Raw genomic sequence first — 20,377 nt, forward strand, 5'->3', positions numbered from 1 at the left:
TGTGCTGTTTTCATAGGTAGGAATAGGTTAGCATCCGTGTGAATAATTTACAGACAGCCCACTGGTTGTTCAAAAGCCACCTGAATCCCAGAAGGTGACTGTGGCTTAGGTGGATATTTGAGGTTTGTGAATAGCTGCTTGAGACCCACCTGTGGCCATCTGTTTTTCTCTCAAGCTTAATTGCTGAAATTTGCTCTTTACAGAGCAAAAGCACTTTGGCAAGCCTCACCATTTTCTCTAATCTAGGCTGTAAGCTGCTAGAATGGTAGCTCTGTTGGTTTTTTATGAAAAAGATGCCATGAATAGCAGCAACACGGTACTTACGGCAACATGAGCAAATCATTTATCCGATTCCTGTCTGATGGGTGGTTAAGTGGAAGCCAAAAATAGCACATCCATTCCTGACCCCTGAAATTTGTTTCAAAAGCTCTGCAGTAACTTCCACTCCCACTAAGAAGCTGGAAACATTATTAATAATATAATTTTAAAAGAACCAGGCAAATTCACTAAGCCCACTGACCTCTTGCTTAGTGAATTCTGCGGACTCCATGCTCATTACATGTAAGAGTCTGGCGTTTCAGATGTTATTTAATTTACTGTTTCTCATGGCAAACAGACTGGGGCAAGAAAAGCTTCAGGGCTAGTTCTCAGTGCAGTCTTTATAATGTGGCCTTCACTACAGAATGCTGTGCAGTGTTACTTCTGCATCAAATGCCATGACAGACTAAATGTTGCCATAAGCATGAATCTGATGACTGCTTTTCTGCATTCTTTTTTCCATAAAATGAGAAATACCAGCCTCTCTGCTAACTCAGGGAGTCCCACAGCCACTCTCTAGCAGGTGCCTAGGACACTGGTCACCCCAGACTCACAGCACACCAGGCTGCCATCACACTAGCCCTCCTGTGAAGCCCTGCCCTGTTTCAGAACATCTACACTAGCATTGAAATTCAGATTATTTTTGATTCTCCCCGCTTAGTGTGGGTTGCTCAATACTGCCCAACCAGGGTCTTTCTGCAGGAGCTAACCTGAAAGATGTGCTTCAGGCACTAATGTGCTTTGAGTCCTGGGAACACACTGCAGCTACTCTGCAGAAAAAGCTCCTGAAAGACAAATGTTGGACCCTCGGCACCATTTTGCTCCTAATGTAGACACCTCCATCCTTCACTGTTTGGGCTCTGATCCACTTTGCAGCCAAAGTGCTGCAATATGTACACAGCAAGATTAACAATGCATAAATTCTACTGACCAGGATGCATGTCTACAGAGGAAATTACTGTGAAGTTAGTGAGTGGGACTGGGAACTTACTGTACACTAACTCTTCCTAATTCCTACAAGTAGACCACTCGTAGAGATAATTCACTCGTCCCTGAAAAATGCATATTCTCCTTCAACAAAAATTTAAATGCTACTTTAGAGGACATTAGGATTCCCATTCTCATAAGCCTCCAGACAATGCTGGATGATTAAACATTTATCTGAATCAACTTTCAGAGTTTTAAAATTCTGTGTATTGACATTTGAAATTAAAGGAGATGTAATTTTTATTTTCAAAATAAAGTACAGTTTACCATTGAAATCTTAGTTCTGAATCAAAGAGCCAATAAAAGAGCTTACCTTGGTTTAATGATCCATTTCAAGAATCAGAATCTAGTGAATTTGGCTTAATTTTTTTTTTTCTGAGAACAACAGTGCAAATAAACCCCACAGAAATCATTCTGATATTATTTTTCTCTCACTGTCCTTGATTTTCAGCCAACTGGTTTAGAAGAACCCTTCAGACCACAAAGTCTGTATTGAAGCAAATATAATACTTCGAGGTGAAATGTTAAATTTACACAATTAAATGTATTTAAGAAGCAATTTTTCCCAAAGCAGGGCAGGATCAAGCTTAACACGGTTGGATTCATTTTCCATTTGTCTGGCTGCCTGACCATATCTCTATTCAGCAATTATGCTTTCATCTCAGAGTGTTGGGTTATGTTTGGTTTGAGAGAAAAAATATAATTTCCAAATTGCTTCCAGTTTATGCTCTGTATTTCTTCCCATTTATAGAATGTTTTCTGCCTTGGTGTTTTGAGTGGACAAACCACCACGCTAGTAAAATGTCTTTTCAGCCTGAGCACGGCTGCTGGAATTTGTCATACCAGCATGGAGGTGGACATACGTTGATTTTTACCTCCAAACCTCCTGTTGATTTTTGCCTTCAAATCAATATGTTGATTTTTACCTCCTTTGTACACAAGCAATCTCTGAGCATGTGGTGTGGCCTGCAGTCAGTGCCAGCCCCTGTGCTTGGCAGCTTTGTCAGATCTCTACAAAGGGACTTGTTTTCAGCATAAATTTGCATCTGACCGGGAAAAAGTTGAAATCTAACTATACATGTTGTTGTTGTAAGGCTCCAGTTTTACTAAGTGTTAATATGTATACCTGGTCTCATTTGCAAATCAAAGAGCCAAGTAGCTAAGAGTTTCTTGCTTGGCAGTTATTCTCCCTTCCACCAACCCCACGACTCTAGAAATACAGACCCAGAAGAACACAAACACCTTTGTACAAAACAAACTTTCTTTTTCAGGGTATGTTTGCATATACTACCTTAATATTTAGTTTAGCTATAATTGGAAGGTGACTTGTACGCTGTTTGTTACAACTGTGCTCTTGCATCTTGAGGCAAGAGATTACAGAGATATCAATTCATTGCTGTGACTCTCAACAAAATTACAAAAACACAACCTGATATCTAACAGAAGAGGAAATACCAGAGCTGTAACTCACAGCAATGAGTGTTCACAAGTGATCACCACAATAGCTATTATCACAGTAGCTCTATTACATCTTCTGTAACTTTCTCAATTTTCTTTTACTTTCTTTAATTTAATTCTTGTAATTTTCCAACCTGAGTAATTTCCCCTGAAATAATTTGAAAAATTGGCATTAATATAAAAGTACATCCTGCTTGCAATGGTTATATAATTTATATAACTAGTTTGCAGAAAACTCTAAATTCTCCCTTTGATACCTTCTTATACAGAAGAAGATAAGTACATAGAAAATATTATATGGCCATATTTATGTAATGTATACACATGGCTACTGTTCTAATAGATCATTAATATTTTGCACATGCATATGACCACTTTAGTCACAAATAACTTGAGGGGAAAACTACTGTATCTGCTGTCATTGGTACAATTATATTATCCTTCCCTTCTGCACTGTTACTTGCAAATTCATTTCTTAGCTCTGAGAACTTTGTTCCTATCAGCTGCCCAAATAGAATCAGTTTCAATCATGTAAATAGAAGTTCAGCTTAATTATTTTCCTATTTGAAAAATCACTTTTACCTGAAGCAAGAGATGCTCCATTTCCCTTTCCTGTTTTCCCTCCCTTTAGCTACAAAAATAATTATCTCCATGACAGGTACCAAAATTTTGCTATCTGCCTCTCTCCCTTCAAAAACACACTCAGCAGCACTTTGTGACAATCCATCAAAAGCATTACAATAATAGTGTTCAACACAGTCTTCACAGGCATATTCACTTATCCATCTCTGGGAATTCTGCTTGCTATGAGAGCTGAAGAGTGGGAGTCAGGCTTCCAGGAGCTTCCTTTTGTTCCTGCCACCATCTCCAAGGAGCAAGCTTCTATAACCATCTCCACAGTCTACACACACCCCAGGTGGCCAAAGTTCATGGCCACCATCAATTTTCTTTCCCTTTTTGTGACGCCTTCTTTTAGGTAGACTCCTGTATTTAACACATAGAATTCACCTCCTGCCTGATGCCATGTTTTTAGGCACATCCTCTGCAAAAGCTTCCAGTTCTCTACTTGGTCCCTTCCAGACAGATGGGGATGCCTTTTTGCACCAGTTTGCAGCTAAAACATCTTGGCTAACTGGGACACCAGGGTGAAACTATAAAATTACAGCTTTAGTGCAGGTTCTTACTACCTCTGGCCATATACTGTTTCTTTGGTCATTGGTGAACTAATTTACCATCTTCTCCATCTGTAAAACACATGTACTAATACATGCATAAACTCTTATCCCTAATACTACTGATCCCAAATGAGTCCTGAGAAGCTGAATGTATTTAAAGAGTGCTTATTGACATTCAGCTGAAGCATCTTATTGACCTGTAAATTATCTTCTGGGTTAGATGACAAATCCTAAACCAAATTCATCATGGCAGTACATGATGCAACTGAGAAGCTAAAATAATCAAAACAAACCAACAACAACAACTACATAATTCTAGGAGTTATTCTGTTGTGAATCTAAAGAAAAAGGTATGTCCTTTCCCCTTTTACAGCTCTGGGATAATATTCCAGCTTTTCTCAGATTTCAGATTTTAAAAACCCCTAAAGTACTGCACTAAAATCTGCTTTTGTTGCTTTACTAAAGTAGGTCTTGGTGAGCAGTGCAAGCAAGTGGCTTAATGATTATTGTTTTCTAAAAACATTTAAGCATATTTTAAAAATTTTAAACTAATTGAAGAAGTAAAACAGAGATATGCTTTGTCTTCCACCTTTGCCATATTATTACCACTGAAGCTGCCATCTGTGGAACAGAAGCAATAGCAACACCGATGGGATGGATTGGAAAGAAATGGGTAAACACACCTGCAAATAATTTAATCATACACCCCTGAAATTTTTGTGACTTCAGATGGTAATTTCATTTGAAGCAGGACCAGGTCTGAGTAGACAATTAAATTTTTAAACTGGAAGACTGATGAGGCTGCACCCACACACCTGTATAAAGAGAGCTGCTCACAGAAAGCCATATAAATGTGTTTTGAATTGCATTAGAAAGGCTTGATTGTAAACCAAACTCAATTGTATTTACTCCAAGCAAGCCCAGGAGGAAGAGCAAGAAGGAATGGTTGCTATCCCAATCTTCTATAGGCATGGACATGAAACAAAGCTGCTAATTTACCTTTTGTGACCCACTTGTAGAGGCAAGGGTCTTCAGGAGGATTGGAATGGTGCCTGTAGGCTCCGTGCTGCAGCTGTGGGTGCTGTGTGAGTCGGGAATGGCACACATGACATGGCCTTCAAGGAACGGGAGCACAAAGCAGCACTAAAGCAACTGCACTGAGAAAAAAAGGCTGGGGCCAGAGACTCAGTTTTCAACAAAAGTTCTGCCGAGACTGCACAATTTTGATCCTGTTCAAACCAGTTAACTGCTCCATGCAACCTTTTCCCCATCTGTTTAGAAAACTGGAGTTGTATGATTTTTAATGGTAAGTGGCATGGACCTCATAAATAACATTCTGCTATTGATCTTCAATATTACTCATCACAGTCATCAGTGAAATAAAGAAACTGCAACTTAGTGGAACCAGGGGGTGGAGGAGACAGAATACTGTTTTAGTATTTTGGAATTATTAAAAGTCGAATTATGTTGCTGTGCTCTTTTAAAAGTTTTAAAGTTCTTTTAAAAGTTTTCTGTACCTTCTGATGTTTACATATTTCTACTAGAGTTCTCATGCACTGTTCATGTAAATAATGATTGTTTTGCATTCTTCTTTGTGGGAAGAGAGAATTGATGGACTGTTAGTTTGACTAGTGTGGCTAGTGAGGTAGCAATTTCATCCTCCAATCCACTGTCGCTTTTAGAATTCTATATATTGTGAGGTCAGAAATAAAACTTCCTCTTTTCCTTCTTTTACATCTTAAGTGAGTGTGTGAGTTATTTCATGTCACAGTGCAACATAATTACACCTGTCCAGTCATGCTCACTCTTCACTTCTGGGGATGTACAGGTAATCTCCAGTGCAAGCTGAAAGGTAACCTCTGAAGATTATAGTACCACATCAGTTTGCGAATAGAAGCGAGATCCTAATCTCCATAATCTTGTCAAATTACTTATTGGGAATTAGAGAGGGGGGAAAATAGAAAGAAATACATACCTCTGTGTATTTTAATAGAGATTATTTTGAGGAAATACAAACCATGCACAGGTGGGATAAATCCATGCTAAATAAATAAACAGAACTGGCACAGAAAAGTAACTGCACAAAAATCTCATGCCAGGGGAAATATGCTCCAGGCTATCTGTCCTGTCAAGCAGAAAAAAAATGAAAATAAAAAGGTCTTGCTTGAGAAAGACAAATGGTTTCAAATAGCTCTTTAACACTGATACAAACAAGGTCAGCTATTGTGATGCCTGTCTCACTTCCAGAATTCAGTGGGGGAGCAGAGGGGAGTGATTCATGGAGAGCAAGCAATAAGTAGTGCTGAAATGGAGCTGAGAAGGCCATGAGCAAAGTCCTGATTGTTTGTCTTTACATAATGTAAGACAAGCAGAATATGAAATGAAATTAGAAGGCAATGTATTTAAAATGCCAATTACTTCTTCACTGCTATCTTGAAAACAAAATACTTCAAGAACAATGAATTGTTCCCATGAAACTTGATCATTTTTGTAGTGGTTGTAAGCAATAATTAGTAAAAACCAAGAAATGCATATACCTGTATGAAGAGAATCTCCCTAATAACTACAGATACTATAGGCAGAACTATGTCCTGATCTCTCTGAGACAGAGTCGGCTCCTTACAGAGACAAGGGGCTGCCTGGGACTGACAGTTTTTATCAAGTTTGACCTAACAAATTCTTGCACTTGATCCACTAACTGAGAAAAATACTAATTAATACACACATAATCTTTGCTTCAGTATTAAGAGGCAAAAATTATGACAGATGCCAGAACTAATCAGACTTTTCCCCAAGAGGAAGAGAAGGAAATACAAAAAAAAAAAAAAAAACCAAAAAAAAACCACCAAGAATTAAAAGTAATGAGTGCCAGAATCCAATAAAATAAAATAAAATAAAATAAAATAAAATAAAATAAAATAAAATAAAATAAAATAAAATAAAATAAAATAAAATGGGTTAAGACTGACAAAAATCTGGATTCAGGTACTAGCCACAGAGGCATTTTGGAAAAAGCTGGCAGGAGATAAAAGAGAAACCTCAGGAAATGAATTTCGGTCCTGACAAATAGGTTGTAACTTGGTACCGATGGAGGTTGAGGTGGGGTAGAGAGAGGAGTCGGGGTAGAGCATCCTCGTTACTAAAACTAAAAAAGTTACGAGTGTGGTGTGCTTTTTGTTTGCCCGCTGGAGCGGCATCCTGCGGCGGTGTACATGCTGTGTACGCGCGGGCAGAGCCTGAGCACTCACACCGGCATCCAAAGGCTTAACATTCCCCCAAGAGCCCGCTCGCAGATCGGACACATCAAGCAGGGCAATGACGTCTCTACCCGACCGTCTGTGAATGCCGCTCCCCACTTTTCCCCCCGAGGGGTCCTGGCAGCCCTGGCACGCTCGAACCCCGACAGCTCCCGGGACAAGGTCCGAGCCAAGCCGCGCTCTGCCGGGGCACCGTCCCCGAGCTCCGCGGGCTGCCGGCACCGCTCCCGCCCCCCCGACGGGCTCCGGCTGCCCCGGGCTGGGGCAGAAACTCGGGGAAAGGGCTCTCCCCGCCTTGGGAAGCGCCTGGCACGCCCCGCGGGCTAGCTGACAGCGCTCACCTGCCGGCTGCGCGCAGCCACCCGCAGGCTGGAGCGGAGCGGGGAACTCAGCCGGGACCGCAGCGCAGCCAGCACAGGTCCGGTGCCCAGAGAGCGCGTTCGCCGCCTCCGAGCGCGTCACGGTCGGGCTCGGGCTGAGTGCTTGGGCAACTCACGCCAGCGGCCCGGGCAGCGGGGCCCGGGCTGCTTTGATGAGGGGAGGGGAATGCTGGTTAAAGACATGAATGAGAGATGAGCGCCGCTGCCCGGCCAGGACGGTGCCCTCCGAGGCTCGTAGGGCGGCTGGGGCAGCGACGCTCCGGGGGCGGGGGGCCGTGCCCCGGCGGCAGGCGGCGCTCCGGGGCTGCCGCTGGGGCTGTGGCGGCGGCGAGCGGGGCCGCGCCAACCGGAGCGAGCAGGGCGCCGGGAGCGGGGCGAGGCGATGGAGCGGGGAACAGCCGGCGCCGTTCCCGGTCCCGGCGGGGAGGAGGCAGTGCCTGAGGTGAGAGGGGCTGCGGGCGGCGGGCCGGGGGCGAGGGAATGGCGCTGGGTAGCGGCAACTCCGCCACTGGCCGGCGGCTCCGTGCGCGAAGTTGCCGGGTCCCGTCCGGGCCCGGGCCGTGCGCGGAGTGAGGGGCGCTGCCAGAGCCGGGGCGAAGCGCGGCCGCCCCGCCCTGTCCCTGCCGCCTGCCCCGGGCTGGGCGCTGCCCGGGCGGGCCCTGCCCTGCCCTGCCCTGCCCTGCGGAGCGCAGCGAGCACGGCCGGCCCTGCCCGGCACCGCGGCCGAAGGTAACGGGGCTGGCGGTGGGGCGGCGGCGCCGGGAGCTGTACCGGGGCGCAGCGCTGCCCGGACCTCCCGGGAGCGCTGCTTTGTTCGCTTGCCTGCTTGGGGATTTTGGGGGCGATTCCCTTTCGGTACGGAAACGGGGTGTGCGGAGCTGTCACTGGAATGACGGTGGTGTGCCCGTGCATGGAGCTGCACAGGGGCCCCAGATCCTGTAGTTTTTGCTTAGGCAGAGCTCCCGCTGGTTTCCTGGGTCTTTCTCAAGGTTTACACAAAATTAAGTCCTTAGTCAGGCTGCAAGAAACATCTCCTAAATAGTATGCATAGCTAACGTGATTATGAATTTCAGTTTGGATCCTAGGCAAAATTTGCTCTGCATAGTCAAGGCAGTCATAGTCAATGTTTGCTAAATGCATTACTATAAATTTGAGTGCATATTATTAGTATGATCAGACCGTAAATTCTGAAGGAATAGGAAGGGGCTGTCTTGATTCAGATCTACACTGTATGGTTTGAATATTCCGGCTTTGGCACTGACTCTGAAAATAGTGGTTAAGGTTTGTCCCAAAGGAGAAAGAACGAACCATAAGACCCTTGACAAGCCTGATCACTTCCAGGGGAGTCGTTTTGAGAAGGCAATCTCTCCTTTCTTTGAAGCACCTGTGCAGCAGATACTTTTGCAAGAAGAACTTCTTACTGCATCTTTCTCCCCAGGGTAAAATTGGATAGGTCCATATAAAGTAACAAACCTCCACCTGAGGGCATTTTTTTAGTTCAGCCTGAAGCACCAAAGTTACTTGAGAAGAGAAGCTGTCTTTTGACTCTGCTTATCCCTCCCCTGGCTATTTCCACAGTTCTGAAATGACTTGAGGGTGACCTTCAGAGAAAGAAGTCAGCTTTGCTCAGAGGATTTCAAACCTTTTATTCGCCCTTCTTAAGGCTTCTCTAAAACAAACAAGCAGAGCATATGGAAGAAAAGCTATGATTGAATATTCAGCAATTCATTTCCCTTGGGTAAAAGCTGATAGATGTTTTCAGTTCTTGTGGAAAGGTTTTTAGTCAAGTAAGAAAGATCTGATTTGACACTGCTGAAGTAAATCATGAGGTAAGGCAAAGGAGGGTAGTACTTTTTGGTACATCAGTCCTGATGTGGGGAAACGGGTTAGAAACTATGTGGAGTGTTGCAAGGCTTTTTCCATTATACTTTTATTTTGGTGGGCTAATCAGTGTATCAGTTTCTGTGAAAACTCAAGACTCCTGCCTTCTAAAAAACATTAGCAATATCACCAGATATTTTCAGATAGTGTGTATCTGAGACACTTTAGCACTCACCAAGAGATTAACAGCACTTGGCCTTGTGCCTCTGGGCTCGTGCCTAATAATACATCACAGGAGCACTGCATTAACTGTCAATAAATATTTGCCATCACTTCGGGCTTAAGTACAGAGTGGCTTTAAAACAGCATAGAAAGAAAAGTTTCAGCTCAGTTTTTAAATGTGACACAGCCCTTTGTATGACTACTCTTGGTTCCTGGATCTATTGAAAGGGTCCCCATTAATGTAGCCCAGCTTTGTTTATCTGGCTTTGGTTTTGAAGACCTAAAACACCTGAGTTTATTTCTTTAATTTCCCCTTAGTAACTCCATGTTGATAAAACAGATGAGAGAAGAGTTTCATTTTTTTGCTGAACTTAGGCAGGACTGTGATGGTCATATTCATATTTCCCTTTCCTTTGTCATTGTGTTTGATTCTGGGAGAAATCCTTTTAAATGCCTGACTGATTTCAGGACACTGTAAGAAATTATCCCCAGGTAATCAGATTGTGCCTTGCACTGACCCCAGTGCTGTCTGCAGTCAGACAGGATCAGTAACCAAGCCAGTGTTGGATGGATTTTTAGACATTGTGGAAAACTTTGGACTTCACCAGCATGAGACCAGACTAATTGCAGAAGTTAGACCCAGAAAAGCTGGTGGGAACTAATGATGCTGTAGCTGTAGCTATGCTAATATTGTGCACTGGTACTCTTGGTATGGGGTAAGTACCTGGGGGGGAATTATTCCAGAGTACTGTCTTCTGAATGCTTAGGCATAGCTTTTAGCTTGGGAACTTGCATGCACACAGCCATTTGATTGCTCATTTTGAGCAATTAGGGGAAAGACTGAGATAGATTTGATCCCTGTGTCCTCAGATTGTTTGCAAGAAAGAAAAAGAGGCAACATTTCAAAACTGAATGAATGATAAAAATAAATGTTCAATTTAAATAGTATTAAGAGAAGAAACAGGAAACTGGAGATGGTGGAAATGCCAAATCTTTTAAATGTCTGAATGATTAAGGATCCTTTCTCTTATTTTAAAAATGGCATAGGCAATCAAAGACCAGAGTGATACAAATGGGTTTCAGTAGACAGTTCAAAAATTTTCAGATATATGTAGGTGATAAGGATTGAGATTATTTCTTTTCAAGTGTTTTTAGCTCTACTAAAAACATGAAGAAACTTACCAGGTCTGATGCAGTACCTCTTTAAATATTCAGTGTGCCTTGAATTGTGTGGAATAATTCAGTTAAGACATTAGTTTTGAGTTACCCGTGTTTCCCTACTCAGATGAATGTCTTCATCAGATTATAAGAGGTGCTATAATCAGCAAACAATGCTTTGTTTGCATCAGGCATTTTTAAGAACCAATTAATTAAACCTTACAACTTTAAGTTACTTGGTGCTGCTTCTCTGGTGTATGCTGCCTCTGCACCACACATGTGTTCCATTTCCAGAGGCACTTTAGCCCATGGAAAGTCAGAGTCTGTTACTTCTGTTGCTCTTATGTAGTGTTTTACCTGTGAGAGACTTCTTCCTTGCTTCTCACTTAGTTGTCCTTCACTGGACTAAGATGCAAATGCAAATTAAGATTATGTGGACTGTGGTTAAAGTGTGAGCTGAGTGAAAAAAACAATGCGAGGGTTTTGGTCATAGTGCCTGATGAAAGACCCTTGGACTTTCCCTGACTTCCCAGCAGAGAAGATGGACACTCCCTATGTTATTTAAGATAAAAGAGGGGCTACAGTCACTCTTGCTTTCTTAATATTGTCCTTCTGCCCTTGACAATTCAAAAATCATTTGTGATAGTTTACTGAATGCTGATGTGCTTTAGGATGAGTGCTTTACTTCTTCAAACTTCCAGTGCTTTCACTAACCTTAGGTGCATGAACAGCAATTTCTAGAGCATTTTTCTTCATATTAAGTATCTAAAATCTCTTTATTTTTTTGCTCTGTAATTAAGAAGTATGCAGTCTCCCAGTTTCTTAACATGAACTGGCATCTCTGGTAATTGTTCAGGTTCTACCAACAAATTTGCCATTCCACCACTAATTGATGATAAAATCTAAATCTTTAAAGCAAATCAGAGGTTTGTGGTATTTTTTCCAAGTGACAAAAAGCTAAAGGAGTAATTTCAATTATTGAAATTTAAAAATAAGTAAAATTATTGTACTTTAAAAATAAGAATAATTAAGACTGTAAACTGTGATACTAGCTGTTGGTCAAAATAGATGTAAAACCACTATGTTTGCAGGGTATCTGCACAAATAATGGTTCTCCATGCTGTGTGCTTGGTCAGTCGGTGTCTTTCTGAGCTCTCAGTAGAATCTGTGATGCTTGTTGAAAACAAGAGATCCAGATAAAGTGTGTTAAATTAGAGTTCTGCACAAGTTGCAGGAGATAAATCAATGTTTGACAAATGGGAAAGGATATGAGCATATAAAAGAAAAAATGTACTCAAGATTCTAGGAATATTAAAGCAACCAAGATGAAGCAAAAGTAAAGCATTAAAAATATATCCTTTCAGTGTTGTTTCAAGAAGAATTACCCATGTTGGTGTTTATGGAGATTATTCTAATCTTATTCAGCGCTTTGTGTTTCTTGAAGATACAAATAATATTTAGACTGAGATGATACCCACAAGAAGCACTTCGTAAATATTAATGTTGTGGGGGATTTTTGGCAATTGAGTTAGAGCTGTTTGTCTCAGCCATCTATAAATGGTTCTGCGAACAAAATAAATAGACTGATATCAACTGGGCAGGGAGTAATGGGTAAGATGCGTCTTTGTGTGCAGAATAGTGCAAGGATGCCCACTCGGGAATGGGAGCAGCTGGAGCCATGCTGGTGATACCCTTCTCTGCCTGAATTACATCATTCCTTAGGGGGAAAAGAGTGACGACGCACAGCAGGATCATAGAATCATTTAGGTTGCAAAAAGTCTTTAAGATCATGAAGTCTGACTGTTAACACTAACCCGTTGCTATGCTGGCTTTGTTTAGTACACCTGGGATTTGAGCATGGTCCTCTGGGAACATCGGAGAGGATTTATAAACATGTTTATTTGTTTTTTATATATCTCTTTCCATCTTGCAATGTTTGTTGGAGTTTCTTCTAATGTTTCTAGTCAGAAACATTCTTGGGATGGTCTGACAATGTAGCTGGTTTCCCAGATGTACTGTGTAGCAGCTATGTGTTGGCTGTGAACTGGATTCCTCACATCATCATTTTGTGCACATTTGCCCCACTGAGTTACAAGACATCTATGATTTTAAAATGCTTAAGGAGAAACAGGAGAGATTAAGGAAGAAGGAGGAGAAGTAAACCATATTTAGGATAAACCATCCTCCAGGGATTTGACACAGCTGTTAGAATAATTTTTTTTGTGCCTAACCTTGTACGCCTGAAAACTAAATCTAACTTCTTCAAGTCTAGCACATTTCTGAGACTTTGGGATTTTATCTGTCCAGTATGTTGAACAGAACTGAATCCTGAAATGAAAACTTGTTTCTACTCACTTTTTAATTTCTCGATTTAGAACTGGACCTACACCTACTGTTTTTTAAATGTTTGTCATATCAAACCAGCTTAGAGTCAAGGAAAATACTGCTTGGATACCCATTTGTCTGAAAATGCATATCTCTTAGTGCAGATCTGCTTACTGTGGTGTCTTCGAGGGTGTAAATATTTGCATCCTTTTAGAGTCTCTCCCTGTTGCCTTCTCTTCCCCTTGGGTCCCTCCCTTGCTATGGTAGTACACAAATTGTGAGCCCTGGTTTCTGTGCTGTGTAACATTCCCGGTTCAGATGGCTTTAGCATTACTGGGCTGTTACTGACCTGAGCTGGAAGGAATTAATTCACAGCCAAACTCTGTATTTGTTTACAGCTGAAGAATGCTGAACTACATGAGCAATAATATAAGAACATCACAACCTGAGTCAACAAGAATGGGAATGTGCTGGTTTAACCAAGTGATACAGATTAATGAAGGGACCAATATCTGATTCCCATTAATGGGTCTAGGTCACGTTGTTTGCACTAGTGGTGTAAGGCAGTGTCAGCCAGGAACCTGTCCCACTGACTAAAGGTGGTTATCATAATGATGGACTGATTTTTGCTATGTATAGAAAAAAGTCTCTAGAGTTTTGTTGGTTTGGGATTTTGCAGCGGTTTTTTTAGGAGGAGGAGTTCATATGTTTCTAAGAATAAGAACATCCTGCTTTGGAAATGAGGTGGAAGCAATTGCTAGAGAAAGTACATTGTCAACACTGTGAATCATTGAATGTTCTAAATAATAGGATGAAGGATAAACTGAGCTTGAGGGAAGATGAGGGGTTTTTGAACTTCTCAGAGTGAAGTGTGAGAATCCTAGGTACTCCATGCTGAACAGATTGTAACGGATGTGAGGAAAAATGATTGTTTTCCTTCAGATTATCAGTGCAATTTTTTTTCAGCTGGTTAAACCAGGAAGCCCATATGGAGACTCTGCAGTTACAATATAAATTAATTCAACAAAACTCTGGGTGAAACTCAAGCCTCTTTAGAGCTTTTCAAACCTTATCCCAAGACTAAAGTCTGTATGGTTTAGAATTCTACGTTATTCTGACCTGTCAGGATGAGACTTTTACTTGGTTCTCACAAATTAATTCTCTTCCCTCACAAACTGCCTTTGATAATGTTCCAAAATTAAGGAAGAAATACTTAAAAAAGCAGACATTTCCCAGAACATGGAACACATCTCATAAATTTTAATTTCTAGTTCTGACATTAGAAATGATTGCTTTTGGAGATCTAGTTAATGAAGATTATTTTAGGCCATCAACACTGATTCTTGCAGTTATACTCTGATGGCACAGACCTGCTGTATGCCTCCATGGATAGTCTAGTACCACTCTGTTACCATTACTGGACCTTTTGTCATCTTTTGAGACTGCCAGACCTTGTTGTGCAGTTGAGCTGTTAAATTTGATTACAGTAATGGACACTGATGTACACTAATGCCTGTTGATTGCAATAATGCATATTGACATATTTCTGAACTTACCTCCATGCTCAGAATAATGACCAGCCTTACCTGCCAGACTTAAGCAATCCATGAAGCCACAAGAGGTGTGTCTGGGGTTTCTGTTAATGTGCATGAGTATGCTAACTTTGAATGGTATCACTTATATGATGGCTTTCACTGTAGAGGAGCACACAGTGAAATCATGACCCTGTTAGGTTTAATCAGACAGTTTCTGTGGCAGTACTCAATAATATATTCAGTCTAACTTCCCAGCTAAGTTTTAGGCTTTTTTTCTGGCTTGCATTCAGAACTTGTGTTCATTGTTTAAGGGAAAGTCATATCAGTTCCTTAAGGAAGCCTCCTCTATTCAGCCTATGAGAAGGCAGGAACAACTGTAGTCACACCAGTTCTGGTTCAGATAAGGTAAAGTTCTGTACCTAGAATAATGTTATTGCCATGTTCTTGTCTGTTGTGTTTTTCAAGGTTATTTATTCAAATTTTGAGGAGTAATTTTTAATGTTATTATATACTGTAAAGTCATCAAAGGTGTTTCAGGAAGGACTTTTCTGAGTATGACTCTAAAGCCTGCAAAAACCTTTGCAAATATATATATGGATTAAGGAAGTTGATCAGGGTTACATGTGAAAGAGAGAGAAAAGAAGATAAATTTTGAAAGGTCTTTTCATGACAAGTTTAAGTAGTCTAGAAAGAGGTAGAAGGCTCCATTTCATATCTGCTGATTTAGAAACAAAAGGTTGAGTCCTGTAAGGCTGGGAAATGCACAGCATACACAAACTTTTATTTATCCATTGGAAGGAGAAGCAGCATACTCTCCAGGCTTTAGAGAGTTCCCAGCATTTTGTGATTGTAGATTGTGAAGATCCTTTCACGTGTGTATTCTTCAATGTAAATGTCACTAAAATATTTCTCAGTTTAGTATTGCATTTACTGTTTCCCTAAAAGCCTGATTTTGAGCTCAGCCTCTCTCCTGGTGGTTGTATGAGGCTTCATACCATGAAGGCTTCCTCTGGCAGCAGAGGGACTGGAATTTGTTCTGCAGACTGCTGTTCAGGGTTCTTAACTGGGAGCATAGCAGGGAAGTGCTCTTCTTGGTTGAGGTAAATCAAAGGAGCCTGTCTAGACCTACCTTTGTGTAAATGAGAGCATGCCTCAGTCCTAGGTGTTTGTACTTGTATTTCTTTTTACTTGTACAGTCGTCTAGAGTTAAAACCCTCAGAGTTATGGATGAATAATAATATCACCCTTGGACTAAGCAAGAGTAAAACTTTTGATTTTATTTCTTTCCTAGCTTTAAAATAAAACATTGTGAGAAGAGCTTACATTCAATGTCTAATTCTGACAGACTTCACCCTTAGATCATAGAATCATAGAATATTTTGAGTTGGAAGGAATCCACAAGGATCCTTGAGTCTATGGATGCAATTTATTCTATGGCTTCTCAGTTTCCACTGCAATCTGCTGGTGTTCTTGCCTAACTACTTTTCAATAAAAATAGGTGATTCTCACTTTGCTGCTGCAGGCCCCCAGCCAGTTAATTAGCATTGACTCCTTGCTTCTAGAAGGCTGACCAATCACTTTTATTATACTAACTAAGAAACCCATCACCCTTACAGACAGTCACGATACAGATGGACCCAATTGGTCCTTCAATCTAAACACCATCACCATTTGCCAATTAAGAAACCATCCTTTGGTAAACAAATCTCCATAACACATTCCACATGTTCACAACAACAGATGCAGCAAGTGAAGATAAGAATTGTTTATCATTCATTTCTCTGATCTTCTCACAGCCTTTCCCAGGACAACACCTGGGAAAATCTATGCCTGCTCTCTGTGGCCAGAGAGCTGCTGCCACATCACTTGGCTTTCTTCCTCTACTGTGGGTTCCAATATGATGGTTCTGCACTTGGGTCAAGTGAGAACAGCCTCAGAACTGCCCAGCTTGGTCTGTTTGTAGACACGTATGGTCGGGGATGCACTTTCCATCTGGAAGTCACTTTGGCAAGCTCTGCTTTTCTGCTACAAGAAGGGAATCAGCATAAACACCATCAAAACATGTACTAGCTTCGACTTGGCACCGCAATACTGTGTTTTCTGTAGGTGAAAATTTTAGCTGAGCAATTGCAATCAAAGATTGGCTGCTTCTCTGCACTGTCCCAGTGGCATTGGATAATGGAATAGTATGAGCTGGGAGGGACCTTTCATCAGTAATTCACACAAACACACTACCGAGTGCATTTGTGTCCTGAAGCTGATGGGCTCACAAAAAATAAGGGGTTTCAAGAGTGTGTCCTTATAGAATATTGAAAAGCCTTTTATTTATCAAATCTCATATATTCTCTTTTATTTAGCAAATCTCATTCATTCTAATGACTAGCTTACAGTTCTTGTGCTTTGTCATGTTAATAAGGGCATTTAATAACCATTGCGTTTCTCTGTAAACTAGATAGCATCTGTGGGAGACTGTGACAAATAATACCTGTTCAAATGCTGCACATGTGGATATGCATGCTTTTTTGTTTCATATCAAACATGGCTCGTTGTTCAACAACCTACTACAATTCTAAATGCTGGAAATTTTTTTTTACATTATCTAGAATTTATTTATCCTTTAAATTAAGGGATTCACCTTTAGTTTAAGTGAGAAAAGACTGGTGTGCAATCCAAAACTCATACTTTGATACTTTTTAATGAACTGGATTAATTGAGCTTCTTATAAAAAAAGTGTTATAAGGGGGGCACATTGCTCTTTGTATGCATCAGTATGAAGAACCAGAAAGTCAGATGAGGATTTGTCATATATAGTGGCAGCCACCTGATTTTTTTCTGAAGCCTCTGGAGTCAGCATTTCTCTGGGTTCTTATTGCTTCCTTTGTCAAGAAGTTTTTTCAAGCACATTCAGATTGTTAATGTTTAGTGACATGATTCCTTCCCCACATTTTTGTTTCCTTGGCATCCTTTATACCGCTCTTGGCACTCTCAAAAGTGGGCCATTATTAAAGAGAAAAAGTAATTATACCACCAAAAGATCCTACTCTACAATTTTTAAGTTATTATATGCATCACTGGAGATTTACGGGAAAAATCTTCAAGCAAGAGACATAGCTAAAGTTAAATTCAATAGCATAAGAAAGGTATAAAAGAAATCAAACCCTTCGTTTTCAAAATGTAAATGAAAATGCAGCATTGGGGTTTAGGGGCAAACTGCTCCCAAGAGCAGGATGCATCATGAATGTGCAATACGAGGTTTTTTGAACCGTTCAGTGAAGTGTTCTATTAACTACTGATTTTGACCTATTTCCACTATGAAAGCTAGTAAGCATGGTTCAACTTTGAGGCATCCATTCCTGGAATTTCACCTGGCCGTTATATGTATTCAGGTAGTCATAATATATTGATCCACTTTCACTTAAAATGAGTTAGTGTAGGATTACCATAGACTAGTGCTCTGACTTAAAATAGCGCTAGGTCAGAGTAGAACAACAGTGTCCTGGCTGTTTATCTGTACAGTTTGCATTACTTTCTCTCCTCTGTTGTAACAAGCAAGAGTTTTTCTCCATTCATTTTGTGTATTCACCTACTCAGTCACAGTGATAACAGGTGTCACCTGAAGTAGCTTCAGAGTCAGCAGTTCCATATTCATGGGACAGTCTCTGAATAAAGGTGTGGGTCCTTACCAGCTAGGATAGACGATACCTGACTTCAGGTTTCTGAATTAATTCCTCAGCCCCATGCAGGGGTTGCATGAAAGGAAAAGGCAGGAGGGATATGACATTGTGCCCTACATTGGTGGTGGTACGGAGCTTGTGTCTTGTACAGTGATAGTGAGGATGGAAGATAATGAATGAGTGTTATAAGGAAAAGGGTGTCCTTCTGCCTTTTCCAAACTTTCATCGGCACCAACCAGTAAATATTGGAGTGCCAGGAAACATGTGGGTTTCCAGGGATCCAGTGATGAATTTTGACACATTTTTGTGTTGCTTATTTGCCAATGTTACATTTTTGCTATACCAGTGGATTCTCAACAGCACAGGAATAAGTATTAGTACATTTATGATTAAGGCTTTGTAATTATATAAAGGCAGTCTCATTCATCAGGTTTCATTTTCCACCCAAATTCCATCCTTTGGTTTTTATTATTTTTTTGAGTGGAGCTGTAGGCATGAATGTGAGAGGCAAGGCCTTAGTAGCTTTGCAGGGGCAAAATGGGTGGAAAGTGATGCCAAAGTCCCATTGGGGAGGAGGACAAGGCAGGTAGCCAGGGGGTTAGGAATGCCTGCTATGAGCTGGCATGCAGGATGTGACTGGAGGGAAGGCTTAGGTGAGACTGCAACGGGGAGGTCTAGCCTGGAGTTTTATTTCAAAGCTTTTTGAGCCCAGGAAGGGCTGGAAACAGTTTGTGTGCATGCTTGGCTGTAGGAACTCCATTATTGCACTAGCCAGTCCTGACTCCTGATGGGCACTGGTGTCAAAGACCTCTTCAAGGAGTCTCTCTTTGTACAGAAGGTGCTGCTCAGCCTCAATGACACATACTGAAGCTTTTGTTCTTTTTAGCGAGTTATAGGGATAGATTTAGGCTGCGCCTAGCAGACCTCTTTTCCCATTGCCTATCCCCCTGCTCCCGTGATGCAGTGCATGGGAACCAGAACCACACCGACTTCCCTCCATGTCCTCAACCCAGCATACTCCTCACAAGAAACCAGAAACAAAGAGTGTGTCGCGTGTTGCTTTGTGTCTGTGACTTGGCCTGCCACAAACCCTCAAAGGAGCGTGCATCCCTACTGCATCCCCTGGTGTATGTGCATGGAAAAGAGGCGCCTGCTCCCTTGAAGGGTGCCTAAGGCACCAAAAACCTGTTTCGGTGACTTGAGGTGGGGCGAGAAGACATTAGCCTGCAACAAAGTAAAGTGCACACCATTTTTGGGGAAAGCTGAGCCAGTGGACTGAAGTACACAGAGCTGGTTTCCTGCAGGGGGGATGTGGGTGAGGGAGGGATAGGCAGCAGCATATGGCAGTTCAGTTCTGAAAAGGCACTGTGGAGAACAGCAGCTCCTTATTTAGCAGATCAGCTTCCTCTCTGGATGCCCTGACTGCATTTTGTAGAAGACCTAATTCTTTTCTTGATAACTGAATGGATTTGGTCTGGAAATAGAGAATCTCTTGGTGCCTCTAACTGAAGATTTTTCTGAAGTGGAAAGACACTATCAATTTCAAGGCAAATAACATATGTTTGAGGAGAATTTTAGGAGGCAGCATATCAAGATTTTAGGCCAAACCCTAAAAAAACATTTGGAAAGCATTTCAGAAGTAAGTAAATGCAAAAGATAGAATCATGGAGGGGAAAAAGGGGAAAAACAAAAGGTCTATTTACTTTAATCTGCTCTTTAGCTGGACAAAGTCAAAGGAAAATCTTTGCTTAATCACAGACGCGTCTTGGAAACACCTGCAGGCTGATGATTCAAATAACCTCCTTCCTCCTAGTCTGAATGTTCTGGAATGGGAAGCACAGGCAGGATGAAACTGGGGCTTAGGAGAAAGAGAAATTGTGTTTGTTCTGGCAAGTTGCACAGTTTATTGTAATTTGAAGATACCTTAAGGTCAATCTTGTGTTCTGTGAGTCACCTAGAAGAAGTCATGGAGCAGTGCCAGGAGCTGGCAAGCAACTGATAGTAAATAACTGACTTAACTAGAGTGATATAGTTGGAATAGACCCAGAAGGCCAGATATGACAAAAA

The 20,377-nt window shown here is 41.4% G+C and overlaps 1 protein-coding gene and 1 long non-coding RNA gene across 4 annotated transcripts in view; one reads left to right on the forward strand and one right to left on the reverse strand.

The window, feature by feature from the left end:
- The window catches only part of LOC115493791 (uncharacterized), a 32,126-nt gene extending 24,480 nt beyond the window's left edge, over nucleotides 1-7,646 (reverse strand). The window contains exon 1 of the long non-coding RNA XR_012053957.1: nucleotides 7,537-7,646. This is a non-coding gene — a long non-coding RNA (uncharacterized lncRNA). The remainder of the gene's footprint in view (nucleotides 1-7,536) is intronic.
- The window catches only part of KCNG2 (potassium voltage-gated channel modifier subfamily G member 2), a 58,692-nt gene continuing 39,211 nt past the window's right edge, over nucleotides 897-20,377 (forward strand). The window contains exon 1 of one of the 3 annotated variants that reach the window (XM_072924199.1): nucleotides 897-7,613. The gene's annotated coding sequence lies outside the window, so the exon portion shown is untranslated. Of the gene's footprint in view, nucleotides 7,614-7,879; nucleotides 8,018-8,052; nucleotides 8,305-20,377 lie in introns of those variants that run through there. The other 2 variants (XM_002190069.7, XM_072924200.1) reach the window with 2 other exon arrangements.

The sequence above is a fragment of the Taeniopygia guttata genome, chromosome 2, assembly GCF_048771995.1.
Source record: "Taeniopygia guttata chromosome 2, bTaeGut7.mat, whole genome shotgun sequence".
Lineage (NCBI taxonomy): Eukaryota > Metazoa > Chordata > Aves > Passeriformes > Estrildidae > Taeniopygia > Taeniopygia guttata.